Source organism: Gnatocerus cornutus, chromosome 4, assembly GCF_029298725.1.
Source record: "Gnatocerus cornutus isolate USDA-ARS CGAHR chromosome 4, icGnaCorn1.1, whole genome shotgun sequence".
In the NCBI taxonomy this organism is placed as follows: domain Eukaryota; kingdom Metazoa; phylum Arthropoda; class Insecta; order Coleoptera; family Tenebrionidae; genus Gnatocerus; species Gnatocerus cornutus.
The window spans coordinates 19939229-19956149 of record NC_142236.1 but is presented as its reverse complement, the minus strand read 5'-3'; the positions used below and the strand labels follow the sequence as shown (position 1 = coordinate 19956149).

Below are 16921 nucleotides of genomic sequence, written 5' to 3'. Positions count from 1 at the left end.
CCCCACATTAATCTATCAAGATTCTAGTTTAATCAAAACGCCGATAGGTCAAAAGAAACTCAAATATAAAGCTGATATCCCTGCTTTTCCAGAACTAAACGCTAAGAAAATCATAACATTTTTGCTCTTCGACGTTCACGAATATTTTGATGGAATTTTAGGAATAAGAGATCTTATAGACCTCAACTTTAACATCGACTTAGCAAATCGCAAATTAGTCAACACCCAAAATCATACTGAAATCCCGTTATTCTAAAGAAATATGAATAAGATTTCTTCAACCTTCAGCATTGATGCTCACGAAACAGCGAGAGTTAGATTTCCCGTAGATACCTTTGACGGACAAATAATAATTCCAGAACAATTTATAAACGAACTGTACATTCCTGAAATATTAACAATCTCTAATTCCGGCTATGCAATTGGTGAAATTCAAAATAAAACCGATTCGAGAATCACCATCACCTTAAACTCACCGATGAAAGTTATAAATTTCAATGACGACACTAAAAAACGCTTCAATTTGTTTCACATTGAAGATCTTTTTACTACAACCAACGATCATGACCCTGACAAACAAGAGATAAAAAATCTATTAAGAACTGAACATCTTAATAAAGAAGAGAAAAACGCGATTATCTCATTATGTAAAAATTATACTGACATTTTTCATAAAAACGAAGAAAAACTAACTTTTACTAATAAAGTAAAGCACGAAATAAAAACAACAGATGAAGTTCCAATTCACACAAGATCTTATACCCGAAATAGAAAGACAAATTTATGAGATGTTAGAAAACGGGATAATAAGACCTTCTGTAAGTCCATGGAGTTCACCAATTTGGATAGTTCCGAAGAAAATGGACGCTAGTAAAAAAGAGAAATGGAGGATAGTAATCGACTACAGAAAAATCAACGAAAAAACAATCGACGATAGATATCCGTTGCCCAACATCAATGACATCTTCGACAAGCTAGGAAAGTGCCATTATTTTTCAACCCTTGATTTGGCATCGGATTTCCACCAGATCGAGATGGAACCAAACTCTGTAGAGAAAACAGCATTTAATGTCGAAAACGGACATTACGAATTCGTTCGTATGCCATTTGGCCTAAAAAATGCTCCCGCAACTTTTCAGAGAGTGATGGACAACGTTCTAAGAGACTTACAACACAAAGTTTGCTTCGTATACATGGATGACATCATCGTATTTTCTACGTCCTTGCAAGAACATATTTCAAACCTGAAACTAATTTTTGATCGTCTCCGCAAGTATCAACTTAAGATATAACTAGATAAATCGGAATTTTTAAGGAAAGAAGTGGAATTTCTAGGACACATCGTCACGCAAGATGGAATTAAGCCAAATCCAAAAAAAATCGAAGCGATCAAAAAATTCCCAATACCAAAAACAGTGAAAGAGATAAAATCGTTTCTGGGACTCCAGGCCTATTATCGCAGATTTATCAAAAACTTCTCCAAAATAACCAAGCCATTCACAAAGTGTCTAAAAAAGGGAGAAAAAATTGAACATACACTAGAGTTTTGCGAAACCTTTGAATATTGTAAAAATATTCTAATGAACGAACCAATTCTGCAATACCCAGACTTTACAAAACCATTCATCCTTACTACAGATGCATCACAGGTAGCACTGGGAGCCGTCCTCAGCCAAGGTACAATTGGCAAAGATTTACCTGTTGCTTATGCATCCAGAACGCTAAATTCAGCTGAAGGCAACTACAGCACAATCGAAAAGGAATTATTAGCTGTAGTATGGGCGACTAAGTACTTCCGACCATATTTATTTGGTAATAAGTTCACTATTGTTACCGACCACAAACCCCTGCAATGGCTTTTCAACTTAAAAAAACCCAATTCTAGATTAGTACGATGGAGACTAAAGCTAGAAGAATTTGAATATGACATCGTATATAAAAAGGGAAAACACAACACTAACGCTGACGCACTATCTCGCATCGAAATTCATAACATAGAAAAAGACGAAGATACATCAATTGAAGCAAATGAAGGAGATATTTCAGAAACAATTGAAAGATATCTCGCAAACCCAAATTTAATCACCGTTCCTGACAGCTCAAGCTTAGCAAGTATGATGTCGACAAACAAACCAAAAATCAAAATTATCTCGGACATTCAAATTAAACCTCCAAATGCGAATTTAATCAACATAACAGACAACGAAACAATACATTCCTCTATAGAAAACCCAATCATAGAATTTCCCGTAACTGAAAAACCCTTAAACCAATTTAAACACCAACTAATCATTCATTGTAACCAAGAAGCGACTTCATCAAACGTCAAAAAAACAAAACCTTTTTGATAAAAACAGAATAATTGCTTCCATACCACTAAAAACTTAACACCACATGCTAGAAATAAAAGAGGATTGGTTAATCTCGTGGGAAAAACGTCAAAACTTTTATTTGGAACTTTAGATTCGGACGATGCTTTGAGATATGATTCAGCAATCAAAACTCTTTCTAACAACATAGATTCAACAATGAAACAGGTTAATTTTCAGATTTCCTTGAACCAACATTTGATAGATCACTATAATCATACAATCGCTACTCTTGATAAAAATCAAAGATTAATCGCCAGCCGTTTGAATCGCTTCGAAGAAAATTTCAATAAAGCCTTTACTGACATGTCGGCCTATGTTAGGGCACAAAACACACTAGACCAAATAATCCTAAATTCTCAAAATTTAATCAATTTATTAGATAACCTAGAAAATGCTCTAACGTTTGCTAGATTAAATGTTGCGCACAACTCAATAGTTTCTACAACTGATATTAATGAAATGTTAAAAAAAATTGAATGATTTATATAAACCAAACAAAATTCCACAATTTAACAACATTCTTTCGTACTACCATATAATTAATTTGAAAATTTCCTTTTTGCCATACTTATGCCAATTTTTAATTCAGATAACTTTGACTACTATCATTTATACCCAATTCCTCAGAATAACTTAACCATAATTCCCAAAAAATCCTACCTCATGCTCAGCTCACATTCTCACCAATACGAAGAAGGTCAATGTGGACTCATCGAAAGATTATACGTATGCCAAGACAAGCTTGTCCCGAATGGAGAAGATTGTGTAATTTCTCTCATCCAGAACTTAACGGGCAGAAAATGCAAATTGACATCCATCTACTTGCACAACTCCGTTATTAAACGTATCAGCGACGATTACGCCTTAGTAATACCAAGAACGACTCCGATAAAATTTGAGAAAAACTGCGAGAACACTGAGTATATCATCATCCAAAATCCCAGCCTGATCAAGATTCCCCATCACTGTGACATCTTTAATGAAAAGATCCGTATCATCAATGAAGAAAACGCCATAGTGGGTGAACCATTCATTTTACCGCCCATTGAAACTACTGAGGACAACGAGCATACAGAAGCAATTCATATCGAGTTGCAGCATATCGATTTAGACGAGATTTCTAATCTAAGGAAAGAAGTCAACTACGTTCGCCAATTAAGTCCTATTATTGCATGGAGATTTAGGGGATACATATGCCAAGTCAGAAGTCCTCATCCAAGACCTACAGCAACAGATGTTCCTACCCCTTCCACATCTAGGGGTGAAACAGAAGAAGTGCTTAAAAATCATACTTCTGTATTAATTTCGAAGTTAAGGGGGGAGGAGTTACATTAGTGCAGATAATGAGACGCCCTTTGTCCGTGGACTTCAGTCATTCCATACATTAGTGTAGATAATGGGACGCCCTTTGTCCGTGGACTTCAGTCATTCTACCACTATCTATATTTGTTATATTTGATTATTGTACCCATATATACTGGACCCAAAATGTATTCTGAATTCCGAAGTTAACTCTGTTAATAAACGATTTTTATTCGAGTTAAATTTTAATAAACAAAACTCGCATACATACGGAAAACACACCTTGATGTCGAACTCGATTAAATAAATCACTCTCCGCTAATGTTTCCTTCGTTGCTCGGACCGATTTAAATAAGTGCCGAGACAAAAAAAAACCGCTACCGTACATGTTGTGTAGGTTTACAAAAAATCAGACCCTTTTGAGATGTTTATGACTGAGTCTCTCGACTTAATGGTCATGGTTTTGTCCCCACGAACATTAAAGCATTTTGAAACATCTACCACGTCAGCAAAGCCGGACGAACGAAAACGATTTTTAAAAATTTATTTCTCGAAAACCAAACGGCCGAAAAGGACGAAAACCGGCCACTTTGTTAGTTTGGAAATTCGTCGATTTTTCTAGCGGGGCAAAAGGAGCGAGAATGGTACGGTTCGGGAGGAGATAATTTTGAAAGTACGTACACGCTCGAACTCGAACATCTCAACTTTAGAGTGAGGGTTACCCTACACGTTTTAGTATAGAGTTAACGTTATAGTACAATGTCTTTATAATTGTTTTTAGCATCAAGGGTGGCTATGAAATGTCAAAGAAAATTTGCCGCTCATTACAAATGTGAGTTTAGAAATGTTCAACTGACATTTGTACTTAACCTCAAACATATGGAATCGCTATGAAAACAAAGCGGCAAAATAGTGCATGACAGGAATTCTAGAGCCACCCTTGATGATAGAAACATTTATAAACACCTTGTATGTGTATTTTTTTGCTTTTATTCACATCTATTAGAAAATGCAAAAATTTACCTAAAAAAAATCATCACAAAATTTAATCACCAATTTTAAACTTTATTATTTGATTAAATTGGGAGGTAACTATTAATTGTACACACTTTTTACGGTTATCCACAATTATAATTTTTTTGTTTTTCGTAATCGCATTTGTCTCACTAAAAACTTTACTGCAAAATAAATTTAATAATCACATTATTTCAGACAATAATTGGAGTCGTCGCTTTGCTTCTCTTCCAAACAATTGTCTTCAATCGGTAAATAATAACGATAATGACACGGCTTTGGGAGTATTTATTGTTTATTCCTAACTAATTCCTACTAACTACATTGATACTAGAATAAAATAAACTTAAAACTACTTACAATATGTAGATCGGGGTAGGCATTGTCCCGCTTGATCCAAAGGCTCACTGCTACCACTCAATGACCACTACCACTAACTCCGTTCTCTCTACTACTGTCCTCCGATTTGGAGTGCTAGCTAAGCCACTTGCGAAAACCCGGTGCAACGTACAAAGGTAGTTAACCTCTTAGTCGCTGCAATTATTATTAATTGCTGACAGTGTCCTTACCGTTCTTAATACTTAATAGTGAATGCATTTAAAAATCATTTTTGTTTAAAGTTGGACAACTGGTGTTAAATTAAAATTCGACTCCGGATAATGTCTAGATTTCCAAATTATGAAAATTGATATGCGAAAACAGAGTTCTAAGTTATTTAAAAACAAATGAACTATGGCAATTTTAAAATTCTTGATTGAAATTTTGTCTGAATTCTGGTAATTTATGACGCTATTAGAAGTTAACCGCAAGCTGTAAATTTATTTCATTGTTCATTTATGGCGATCGCCCCTTGCAAGTAGACCGGACCTTTCTTCAATTCGTTTTAATTATGCGAAATAAATTAAGTCTAGGTACTTTTTAACATTGAAACTATGTAGAGTTAGATATGTTGAAAGAGACCCTTTATTTGAATAAGTATAATTAATTAAAATATCACTTATGTAATTATGGACCAGTTTACACAATAATTTAATTAAATTAATCTTTCAAATATTTTGAAGATTTAAGTGACCTTCAGGAAATTCCAATGTTACTATAGCAGCCGTCAAGATAATGTAGCGCTGACCTGCTCAGATGACTTGACTTTTAAGGGTTTTTACAACGGTGCGGTTGGGGGGTCATAAATTTCGGCTCTGAGACCTGGGTTGTCACTCAATCACTGCTTATGCAGTTCGCATTTAGGAGTAGTGTTATTTTTATAAATACTATTGATTTTCTAATGTGAAAACGCGTTTTCGCCGTCTTGTTATTTTGAATCTTTTGAGTAATAATTTTCGGTTTCGTTTTAAGTTATTATCAGTATTATATTAAGTATTTTGTTCCGTTGCATTACAAAAATTGCTGGAAAAAATACGCTCGATGTCGGAATTATTATAGCTAATACCGTCTTTTGTATAATACACATAGACTTAATCTTAATCCTACAATTTGGGACTGTTTTTTACTCAGAAGTAAATAATAACAATAGTAACGATGGTACTTAATAACAATTAGTGCTGACTAATTTTGGAGAAACCCACTCTTAAATGTCATACCTAGCTATTATCTAAACGTAATCCCGGACCGTACATTTTCAGGATTTAGGTAATTAGTCAAATATTGGAACCAATTAGAGAATTAACAATTAGTTTAAATGACGACGACGATTCCAGTGAAATGGAATTTGATTAATTTTTCTATTTATTAGTTAATAAATTATATATATTTAATTAATTAATAAATTATCTCGTAATTTGTTGTTGATTTTTACATATTTTTTTATTGGTACAAAAAATAAAATTAATCTGATATGAATCCTATTAATTTTGAATTTAGCAAATGCGATCCTAACAATTTAATGTATGTTTGATAGCTTAAACCAGTAGAAATAAATGCCTAAATTTATGGGCCCCCCAACCGCACCGTCGTAAAAACCCTTAAAAGTCAAGTCATCTGAGCAGGTCAGCGCTACATTATCTTGGCGGCTGCTATACCTTTAGAAAATGTACATAAGCAAATTAAAAAAATTTAAGATTCTAACATTTTCAAGATTCTGAGTTTGAACAAAATACTGTCTGTCAGCGGGTTTTAATTTCTATTTCATTTGTTGCTCAAAAATCATAAGGTGTCTTTGATTTTATCTTTTTGTGAGCTAAAATATCTAAAACATCCTAACTATGTCAACATTTTTTTACTTAGAATACGCATACAAAATCCGTTTGGTTTTATGCTAAACTTTTGAATAAATTACCGGAGTGCTTATGTAGGATGATTGAGATTAGTTATGTACCTGTAAATTGGATACAAAATGATTTTTTTAAAACCGGAAAAACCATCTCTTTTTTAAATCACAACAACGGCACCTTCAGGGCCTGTTCAGATTGTGATCGTATAGGTCCGAGCCTTTGATTGCCGCCTTGCGTATCCGCTGACCGCCTGCGTAACTCTTTGACCGCGTTCGTCGCCGTCACCGACCGCCGCACCATGTGCCGCCGTCACCCGTGTCGCTTTGCCAAGCGGAAATCGCCGAAATCCCAACCTTAGCGCTAAGCGTCCTGGGAAACCACCAAAATGCAACCCTTTCAGCTTGCTCTATTGTAGAACTTTCTAATATCTGCAACTAATTCTTGATAATGTCTTTTGTTCAGTGTCTAATTTTGACGACACTACTGTTCCGCGACTGTACTCAGATTTGAATTATTTTATTTCATTATCTAAATCACAGCTGAACCCTGAGGGTAGTTTCCGTCTTTCCCACAATTTGGGTCAGCTAATAAACTTAACTTTCTTTCCTCCATTTGGGAGTACATATCTTTCTGTTTGAAATTCAAACCTTTAAGCCGACGGGAAGAGACCGAACATGTTCAATTACCCACTACCTGTGATAATCCAGAAAATTTAAAGTCCGACGCGAGACCGAAACAAAAATAAGTAGTTAGGGAGAAGCCTTCGGGAGACTAAAATTAACTAGGGTGAAGCCTTCGCGAACATCGTACGTGTCAGTTAGGGTGAAGCCTGCGCGGATAAAATGAGTTAGGGTGAAGCCTTCGCGTACAGGAAATCCCACGCTCGTAACGTAAGGAGACTCCTAGGGGAAGCACAGCCCTGTGGATAAGCGATCTGCCCGAATTTATTTAAGTTCGTGGGTTTTTTTTTTGTTTTATTTGTAAATAAACTTAAGTGAAGTGTGCCCAAATCTTTAATTTCCTTCTGCAACAGCGGCCTTGCTGTAATCTGGTTACCCGGAAGACCCCGAGTTGTCTTCCGGAGAACACAACTAATTTCCATCGAAGATGAATTTCTTTTTTCGATTTAAAACACAACGTAGCAATTGGGTCCGTTCTTTGAATTTCGACCAGGAAAACGAGTACAGGACGATCGTGATAGACATAAATTATTTGTAGGACCAAAAGGGTCAACGTTAAGACGAACAAAGAGTAATTTGAGAATTCTTCCGCGTGTGTTTAACAGGGTAAGGTAATTTTGGTGGAGGCGCTTGCGTAAGTATTTTGCGGACCCTCCAGAAATTACCGGCGTGACTAAACCACCCAGGCCAGACGATCTACGACTTTTACAATAGTATTCGAGAATGGATAAAAAATTAACAACCAATCCCGGAAGTTTATTCTAGTGATGGAGTAAAATTTCCTAGGCAACGAGAGTGTAATTTTCACCTGACCAATGAACGATACTATGTGTCCATAGTTACCGATTTTCGAATTCTGTTCAGCTTCCGGATTGGCTACCGTTTTTTTGTCTTAACTCGATTATTTTTTGAGCTTGAAAATTTTTGTTTCGAAATTTTGGTTCAGACTTGTTGCCTTCATAAGCCTTTTTCATATATACACCCTGTATATTCAAAATTTTAACAATATTTAAAATCCCAAATTTGATTCAGAGATGACGCCACTTTCAAAATTTAAATTTGGACTAAATTTTTCAAAAAGTTTTTGCTAGAATTACGCAATCATTGACACTTATTTTAAAATTCTAAATTTGACACCGCGATGGCAATGCTTTTTAAATTTATGCGGAAAATTTACAATTCTGCAAGTTTTAATATCCAAAGTTTCAAATTTGACGCAGAGATAGAGGATACTTTTAAAACTCAAAATTCGTAAAAAAAATAATATTTTTTTTTGTCTGCTATAATTGGGAGTACGAAAACCTACAAACTTTTACAGAAATGTTGGTAGCCTTGAATGTCAACCGATGACTGACTGTACATCATTCTAATGCTACCAACGCAAAAACGCAAAGACGATCTTCTTCATTTTATCGTAGCTGCAATGCGTTGGACTTTGACCACGTTTTCAGTTTTCGTTAAGAAGCGTCCTCATGAGTACTATTAGTCTATTTCAGACGAAGAAACTAAATTTTCATCTCCCCACACATCAGGAGAAACGTTCTTTTGATGATGACCTGTACGGAAATACTCTCCGACTAGCACAAAATCTGCAAAAAGTACTTGATCTTTCGGAAAACCTCTCAATTCGCAGAATGACAACTCACATGCGGTACAACAGGCAGTTCAACTTGCGCATTTTAAATGAAACATTCTTGGATTCTATTAGCATTTGCAACATATTTATAAAACCATTGTAAATAAAGGAGGGAACCAAAAACACCTACTGGTGGGATGCCAGAATAATTTCAGCAATATTTAAGGCTTAAAATGGCGTTGAGAAGAAAAGTAATCATAACCAGTCCTACTTTGAGGAATAATTTGAGTATTTTATTTGGTATAAGGTCTATTCCGGGGGACGTTTTGGTTTAAAAAGCATTATTTCTTCCTTGATTTCGTTGGGGCTGGCTATTTATGTTGTGTCGATATGTTGTGGAATGTACAGTGTTTTCTGCGGGGATGAAAACATTAATCAATTTTCCTAGTTGGTGGTATCTCAGCCTGCCTGAAGAGATGTTACCCAGATTCCTAAAACCAATTTGTCTATTTATGCTGCTTATTTAAGATATTTTACACATACATACGAATACCAGTTCGTTTCTTCTAAGTAACTTAGTAGTGTCTCTTTGTCATAGGAATTGTTCCAATTCTGTACGTAATCAAATATGTCTTTTTGGTTCTTATCTCTGACTGTTAAATCTGCGCCTCTGCCATACAAATACCTCACGTTTCTTAAACAACCGTTTTTACCAGCGACAAGTAGAGGCGTTTGTCCGTTCTTATTGAAAGCATTGAGATCAACACTCCGCTGTCGTAAAAAGTTTATAATCCCAAAGTTTGCATCATTTGTTTGTGATGCACTGTGTAAAGCAGTGTTTCCCATCATTATCATCAATTGTTAAGTCAGCGTTTAGACTATGGAGATGTGCAACGTTCTCAAAGCATCCAACTTCACAAGCTATGTTAATTGCAGTGCGACCTTGCTTAGTGCGAGCGTCGATATTTATACCCAGTTTTAGTAAGAAATCCATTGTTTGAATGTTTTCACATTTAGAAGATGCTGCGAAGTGTAACGGTGTATATCCGCGATCATCAACGATTGTAAAGTCAGCGTTGTAGCTGTGCAGAAATTGCACATTTGCATAGCAACTTTTCCAGCAAGCATAGTGTAATGGGGTCTGACCATATGTGTTGAGAGCATTTAGGTGGAGACCTTTGTCCATTAAAGATTTCCCTAATTCAAAATTTTTGTTTTCTGTTTGCATTAAGAAGTGGAAAACCGTACAATTAATGTTGTCTAAAATTGTCACATCTGCATGGTTTTCTATTAAGATTTTAGCGCTTTTAAGAAAACCGCTTTGGCTTGCGAGATGAAGTGCAGTTTTTCCTTCTTTATTTTGAGCGTTGAGGTTGACTTTTTTCGTTATCAATAATTTTAACATTTCTGTGTTGTCTTTCCAACTTTGCATTAGATAGTGCAATGGCGTGTTGCCCATCTCATCTTTAATAGTAACATCTATTTTATTTTCGATCAAAATTTTAGCGCTTTTACAAAAATCTTTTTCGATTGCGAGATGAAGTGCAGTTTTCTCTTGTTTATTTTGAGCGTTGACGTTGACTTCTTTCGTTATCAATAATTTTAACGTTTCTGCGTTTTCTTCCCAACTTAGCATTGAACAGTGCAATGGCGTGTAGCCCATCTCATCTTTAATAGTAACATCTATTTTATTTTCGATTAAAATTTTAGCGCTTTCACAGAAACCTCTTTCGCTTGCGAGATGAAGTGCAGTTTTTGCTTTTTTATTTTGAACATTGACGTTGACCCCTTTTGTTATCAATAATTTTAACATTTCTGTGTTCTCTTTCCGACTTAGCATTGAACAGTGCAATGGCGTGTTGCCCATCTCATCTTGAATAGTAACATCCATTTCATTTTCGATCAAAATTTTAGCGCTTTTACAGAATCCACTTCTGCTTGCGAGATGAAGTGCAGTTTTCCCTTCTTTATTTTGAGCGTTAACGTTGACTTCTTTCGTTATCAATAATTTTAACATTTTTACGTTCTCTTCCCTACTTTGTATTTGATAGTGAAATAACTTGTTTTCAAATTGCATTAAATAGTGCAAAGGTGTGTCGCCCATCTCATCTTTAATTGTAACATCTATTCCTTTTTCGATCAAAATTTTAGCACTTTCACAAAAATCACTTTTGATTGCCAGATGAAGAGCAGTTTTTCCTTCTTTATTTTGAGCGTTGACGTTGACTTTTTTCGTTATCAATAATTTTAACATTTCTGTGTTTTCTTCCTCACTTTCCATTAGATAGTGCAATGGGGTGTTGCCCATCTCATCTTGAATAGTTACATCCATTCCATTTTCGATCAAAATTTTGGCATTACTAGAACGATTTTTGAGTGCCAGGTGAAGTGCAGTTTGACCTTTAGTATTTCGAGCTTTGATGTCGACGCCATAGTGTTGTAACATTTTCATTACTTCTTTATTAAGATTTTGCTGTTTCACCAAATGATGCAGAATTGTGTTTCCACCACTGCACTGTGCTCCCTTTTGCATCAACGTGTCAAACATGTCGTAACGTCCGTAGTAAGAAGCAAAATCTAGAGGATTATACTCGACATTGTCATATTTAAAAAACATGTTGTTTATATTTCTGTCTTTTATTTCATCTAATATGATTTTAACTACTTCAATATTTTGTTTTTTCTCTTTGGTGCAATCGTCATTTGTGCAACCTTTAATGGCCATGTACAACAAATAATTCCTATCATAAAAATAATTCAAGTTTTTATAAGTCAATTTTGGGTTTTCTTGAAACATTTTCTTAAATAAATTGATGTAACCTAAAGCCGATACATAAATTGCAAAACTTGTAACTTTAAAGTTATGTGAATCAATGCTTTTAGTTATTTCTTCAAATGTCAAAACGTCCATCTCGACAAGTTTTTTTATCGGATATAAACTCCCTCGATAAAGTGAATATTCCAAACAATTAAACTGAAATAAATTGTCTCGTTGATGCACATCTTTCAATTCTTTAGCTAACACATCAACCATATCTATATAAAGACTTGTTGCACGTTCAACTTTATCTAGTTCGAAACTGGCTGGCAAACTGAAAAAATTAAAGAAATTGCCGTAAGTGCAAGCTAAATGAAAAGCTAGTCTACCGCCTTCGTCTTTCTCGTCACACTTTGTGGGGGCGAGTTTTTCAATTTCGTCTAGATTTTGATAAATAACAGCCAAATGCAGAGAATTATTTTCAGCCATCATCATGTCAAAGATCTTCCTTAAGTTGTCGTATTTTGGTTCAAAAAATTTGCCTTCTAAAAGTACGACTTTTTCTCTGTTCTTCTTTAACCACGTAGAAGCAAAATATTCGGCAAAAGTTTGATGGTGAAATATTACCACGTCATTAAAGAAAAAGTTTCTTCTACTTAAATATTCTCTTAAGTCGTGTTGATTAACATTTTTAACAATTCCGATTTTATCTCCTTGTTCCTTGATCGTACTTAAAAAATCTTTGCTTTTGGTTACGTCTATTTGTAGACTCTTAAAATCGTCATAATCCAAACATGATACCAATGCTGGAATTTCGTACTGTTCCAAATCTTGTTCAAAATTCATCCCGAGCTGACTTTTAAGACTCTTGTCAATACCAAGTTTCTCATGTTTTATTTGGCTTTTGCCCTTGAAAAATAACTTATACATTCTCGTTAATACAAACATGTTTTGTCCTTCAACTTCAAACGCATTCGTGTTATTCAGGAATATTTCACTAAGAATGTGCAGCTGCAGTGGAATTCCAAGCAACTGACGACTGTTGTTGACGTCCACACTTTTGAAAACTTCGCTGATGATCTTTTCTATTTGCTCTTTTTCGAATCGTTTCTGCAGTCTCTTTTCTAAATACTGTTCCTGCTGTTCTTCACTTAGTTCTTGAATTTCTATGGGTTCGACTTTTAGGGTGTGACTTAGTTTTTCGCGTAAGTTTTCTCGCGATGAGATCCAGATGTTTAGACCTTTCTTGTGCATATGTTGTACGCATTTTAGAACAAGGTCAACATATTTACTGTCGACTTCATCTAAACCATCCAGGAATATGTGAACTTTGTTTTGCTTGATTAAAACTTGTCGAATTTGTTTGGTGAAGACGTCTTCCGACTGACCAAACATCAAAATTTTGTTTGAAATTTGGTCTAACTGATCATCTAATTTGCTTAGTTCATATTTTGCAAATAGTCGATTGCAGTTTATCAAACTGACATAAAACGCCCATGAATCAGACGGACAATTGTTGTTTAAAACAGTCATCATTCTTGATTTGCCCATTCCAGGCGCCGCACAGAAAACGTTCAAATTGTTGTCAAGATTATCAAAAATGTTTTCTTCCTGCACAACCTTTTTCGTTCGAGGAAAGTGAACACTTCTAGAAACGTGATATTCTGGAAGTTTTTCGTGTTTCTGCCCTATAAGACAACACTTCTTCCGAGACATTTCAAACAGTTCCTTTGTTTTAATATGTTGAGCCATCTCTCGATCAATATTGACGAGATGCTGAAGAGAAAATTCGGATCTTCCTTGGAGCGAAATCATAAAATTCTCCATGATCTGAAGGCGAACATTTTCAGAGATCGATTTTCTAGTCAAGTCCTCTAAACTTTCAAAAACGTCCCATTCCTTAATTTTTTTTCTGCGCAGATTTCCAACCAGAAGAATTTTCTTCCCATGCAATTGTGGTTTGAGAAGGTTTAACACGGACTGGACCATTTTTTCGTTGTTTTTGTTCACTTTAACCACAAGTGGTGCCTTTTCGAGAAGCCATGACACTTTTGTTGGTGTGGACGCCTCGTGTTTTGATAAGGCAAACTTTTTCATGCACTTAGTAAACTCTTCGTTTTGCTCTACGTGCCATGGAAGTTTAATAGATTTATTTTCAACGATAGTAAGTTCAAAGTGCATGATAGCCTTCTTAAGGTTTTCCGTCTTGTCGTTGGCATTTTCAGGCGAAAGTTGTTGGATGTAAGGTGAAAATGCTAGTTCACTTAGTTTCGCAACAAAATCTCGTTTGGTCAAAACGTAATTTTGAGTCCACCATTTGTGTAGAAAGTAAGTTAACTCGGCGTACAACTCGCGGATAACAAGACTATTCAATTTTTCTTTAAGCTCAGTTTCAGCGGTTTTTAAATCAAACTGTTGCGACAAAAGGTAAAATTGAAAATCTGCTTTTTTTAATTCCAAAACTGTGTTTTCTAATCGTTTCGAGGTATTCAATAAAATATTTTCGTCATCTAATTTGCACGGTCGAACTTGAATTTCTCCTGACAAAACTGTGTCGCTTTTTACATCGACTTCATTGTTGGTATAAAGAATGAAAACATCGCCATCTTCTTTATCAGTAATCTTAGAAATAGAATCCAAGTATTTTTGCGCTTGAAAATCTTTTTTTGTCTCAAAATGTTTCTTTTCCAAAACTTGTGCCTTGTCTTTATGTTTCAGTTGCAGTAAAAATCTTCGTTTCAACCCATTTTTTAAAAAAACTTTTATTTCAATATCATCAAAATTTCCGCAGTTCACTTTGTTTGAAGTCATCTCAAAGTTTTTCACGTCACTGTTGGTACTTAACTTTCGAGCGTAAAACCCACACATTAGTTTCTCAAACTCTCTCCCGGAATCGACAGTTCCAATTTGTTTTTCGAATTGTGGAAACTAAAAGAAACACCAAAAAGTTGTGTTTATTTTGGTAGAATTTTTGGTTGAAATATTTTCAAAATGTAAACATTTTTGGTAATTGTTTTTCATGTTTCTAAACTAATACTTACATTTTCTGTAGCGCGTGTACACTTTTTTGTTGCTGGAAATACATGTTCCTCCGGTGAAGGACGATTTTTAGATGTCATGTGAATCTCAGAAGTTTGGACGACCTGATAATGAAAAATGAGTTAATTAACAAACAGGTCGGTTAATTAAGGCGATTAATAGTCGAGATGTTTTAACGCACGAACATATTGAGAACATGTGATTTTCAGTAGTATACAGAGTGAACCTGAATAAAGTGCAAAGATTTTAACGCCAATATCAGACAACGCAGTTTGAGATAATGGCCAAATTTAGCGTTCCAAAACGTCACCGTTTTCAAAAAAAAAGATTAAAGTTTTCTGTATAAATTGGGGTGCGCCACTGATGGGCAGTTTTCAAGTTCACTGTCAGTCCAGGTCATCAAAAATATGGGAATAAAAACACTAATTAATCAAAAACAAAAATGCCTTTATCGGAGTTCCCCTCAGTTTAGCAATAATCGTGGTAGAAAAATTTTGCAGTGCCAAATTGTTCAAACTACTTTGAGTTAGATTTTTTTATTCTTTACTAGTAGTTTCTTCAAAAGTGTTATGATAACCTTCAATTTATAAAAAGTGATTTGTTTACAGGTAAAACTGAATTTACGCGTAATGATGACATTCTGAATTGTCCAATTAAGGGAATTTGGTATTTTTTTGTAATAACTTCAGGTAACTTTTTCATTATTTCGTTTCTAATTAAAATTGTAGATTGGTCCACAAAGCGAGTCGAAATATGTCACCTTAAGAACCAATCGAGTTAAATATTGGCTCTTTTAAAGGCTTCATTTATTTCAAACAAATTCATTTTTTGCCATATTCAATTTTTAAAATGTGTCGTGCCATTAAAATCTGTAATTAAGTGTAAGTAAGCGTAAATGTTTTTTGTTCGAACGGTTTTTGCAGTTGATGGAAAACAGTGCTAATTCAGTTCCATGACGGGTAATCCGAGCGAGGTTTTGCTCTATTCGAAATTCGATTTTTTTTGGAGAATTGTTGTCTACAGCTGTCTGATATTGTGATTAAAATCTTTGCATTTTATTTGGGTTCACTCTGTATAGACATAAAGAATCGCTCAATACTAAAAATTATTTCAAATCGTGCAGTAATAATCTCATTAATAAACGGTTGCCGGAAATAGTAGTAGTGGAACGCAGTCGAATCAGCGGCTAATATCGATCATCTTAATTTTACACAAACTAAACATGGTATTGGAGATATAGTAAGGTGCTGTCGTCTCTTAGAGCAGATGCAAATTACCACCTGCAATAGTGCGCAGTTTCATTACAACATTGAGTACCCATGGTCAATGCATGAGCGTTTCTTTAAAAAGTCCATCCTTTGAAGACTTTTATCCGACACCCAGATTAACCAATCATGCAAATAGACATTGATCAATATTAACCGACTACAGGAGGAAAATATCGATCAAGCAATAGTTTCTTTTTTTGTCTTTTACACTTTTATATTATCAAAATTCAGAAGATTTGTTGCCGCTATTATGTTGTGAAAAGAATAAAGTTTACGTTTTATTAAAAATTTTGTTGTTTTTGTTTTATATTATCTGATCGATATTCGACCCCCTTCTGCTAAACCAACTCACATTTTTGACGGAGTGTGTGTCGTTATTTGTGGCTGAACTCGACGGCTGCGCTGATGGCTCATTGATGAGACTTTGTTGGGAAGTCGTTAGTTGTGTTATGGTTTCTTTTGTGTTCTGTTAAATTTTTCAAAATTAGTTAGGTTTTTATTATAAAAGTAATAGTTGTAACTAAGACAACACTGCAAGATCAACTTACCACAATTTCAGGTTTTGAGGAGGTGCTCGACTGCTTTTGGGATTCTAAGAACTGGACTTGTTCTTGTAATTTTCTAATTTGCTCTTTCAGTTTGTTAACTTCATCTGTGTTGTTCTCCATAATTGCCAACTTAACAGTG

General features: G+C 34.9%; 1 long non-coding RNA gene across 1 annotated transcript in view; it reads right to left on the bottom strand.

Moving 5' to 3' along the window:
• The window catches only part of LOC148176623 (uncharacterized), a 54958-nt gene that overhangs the window by 15012 nt on the left and 23025 nt on the right, over positions 1-16921 (bottom strand). The window lies entirely within an intron of this gene.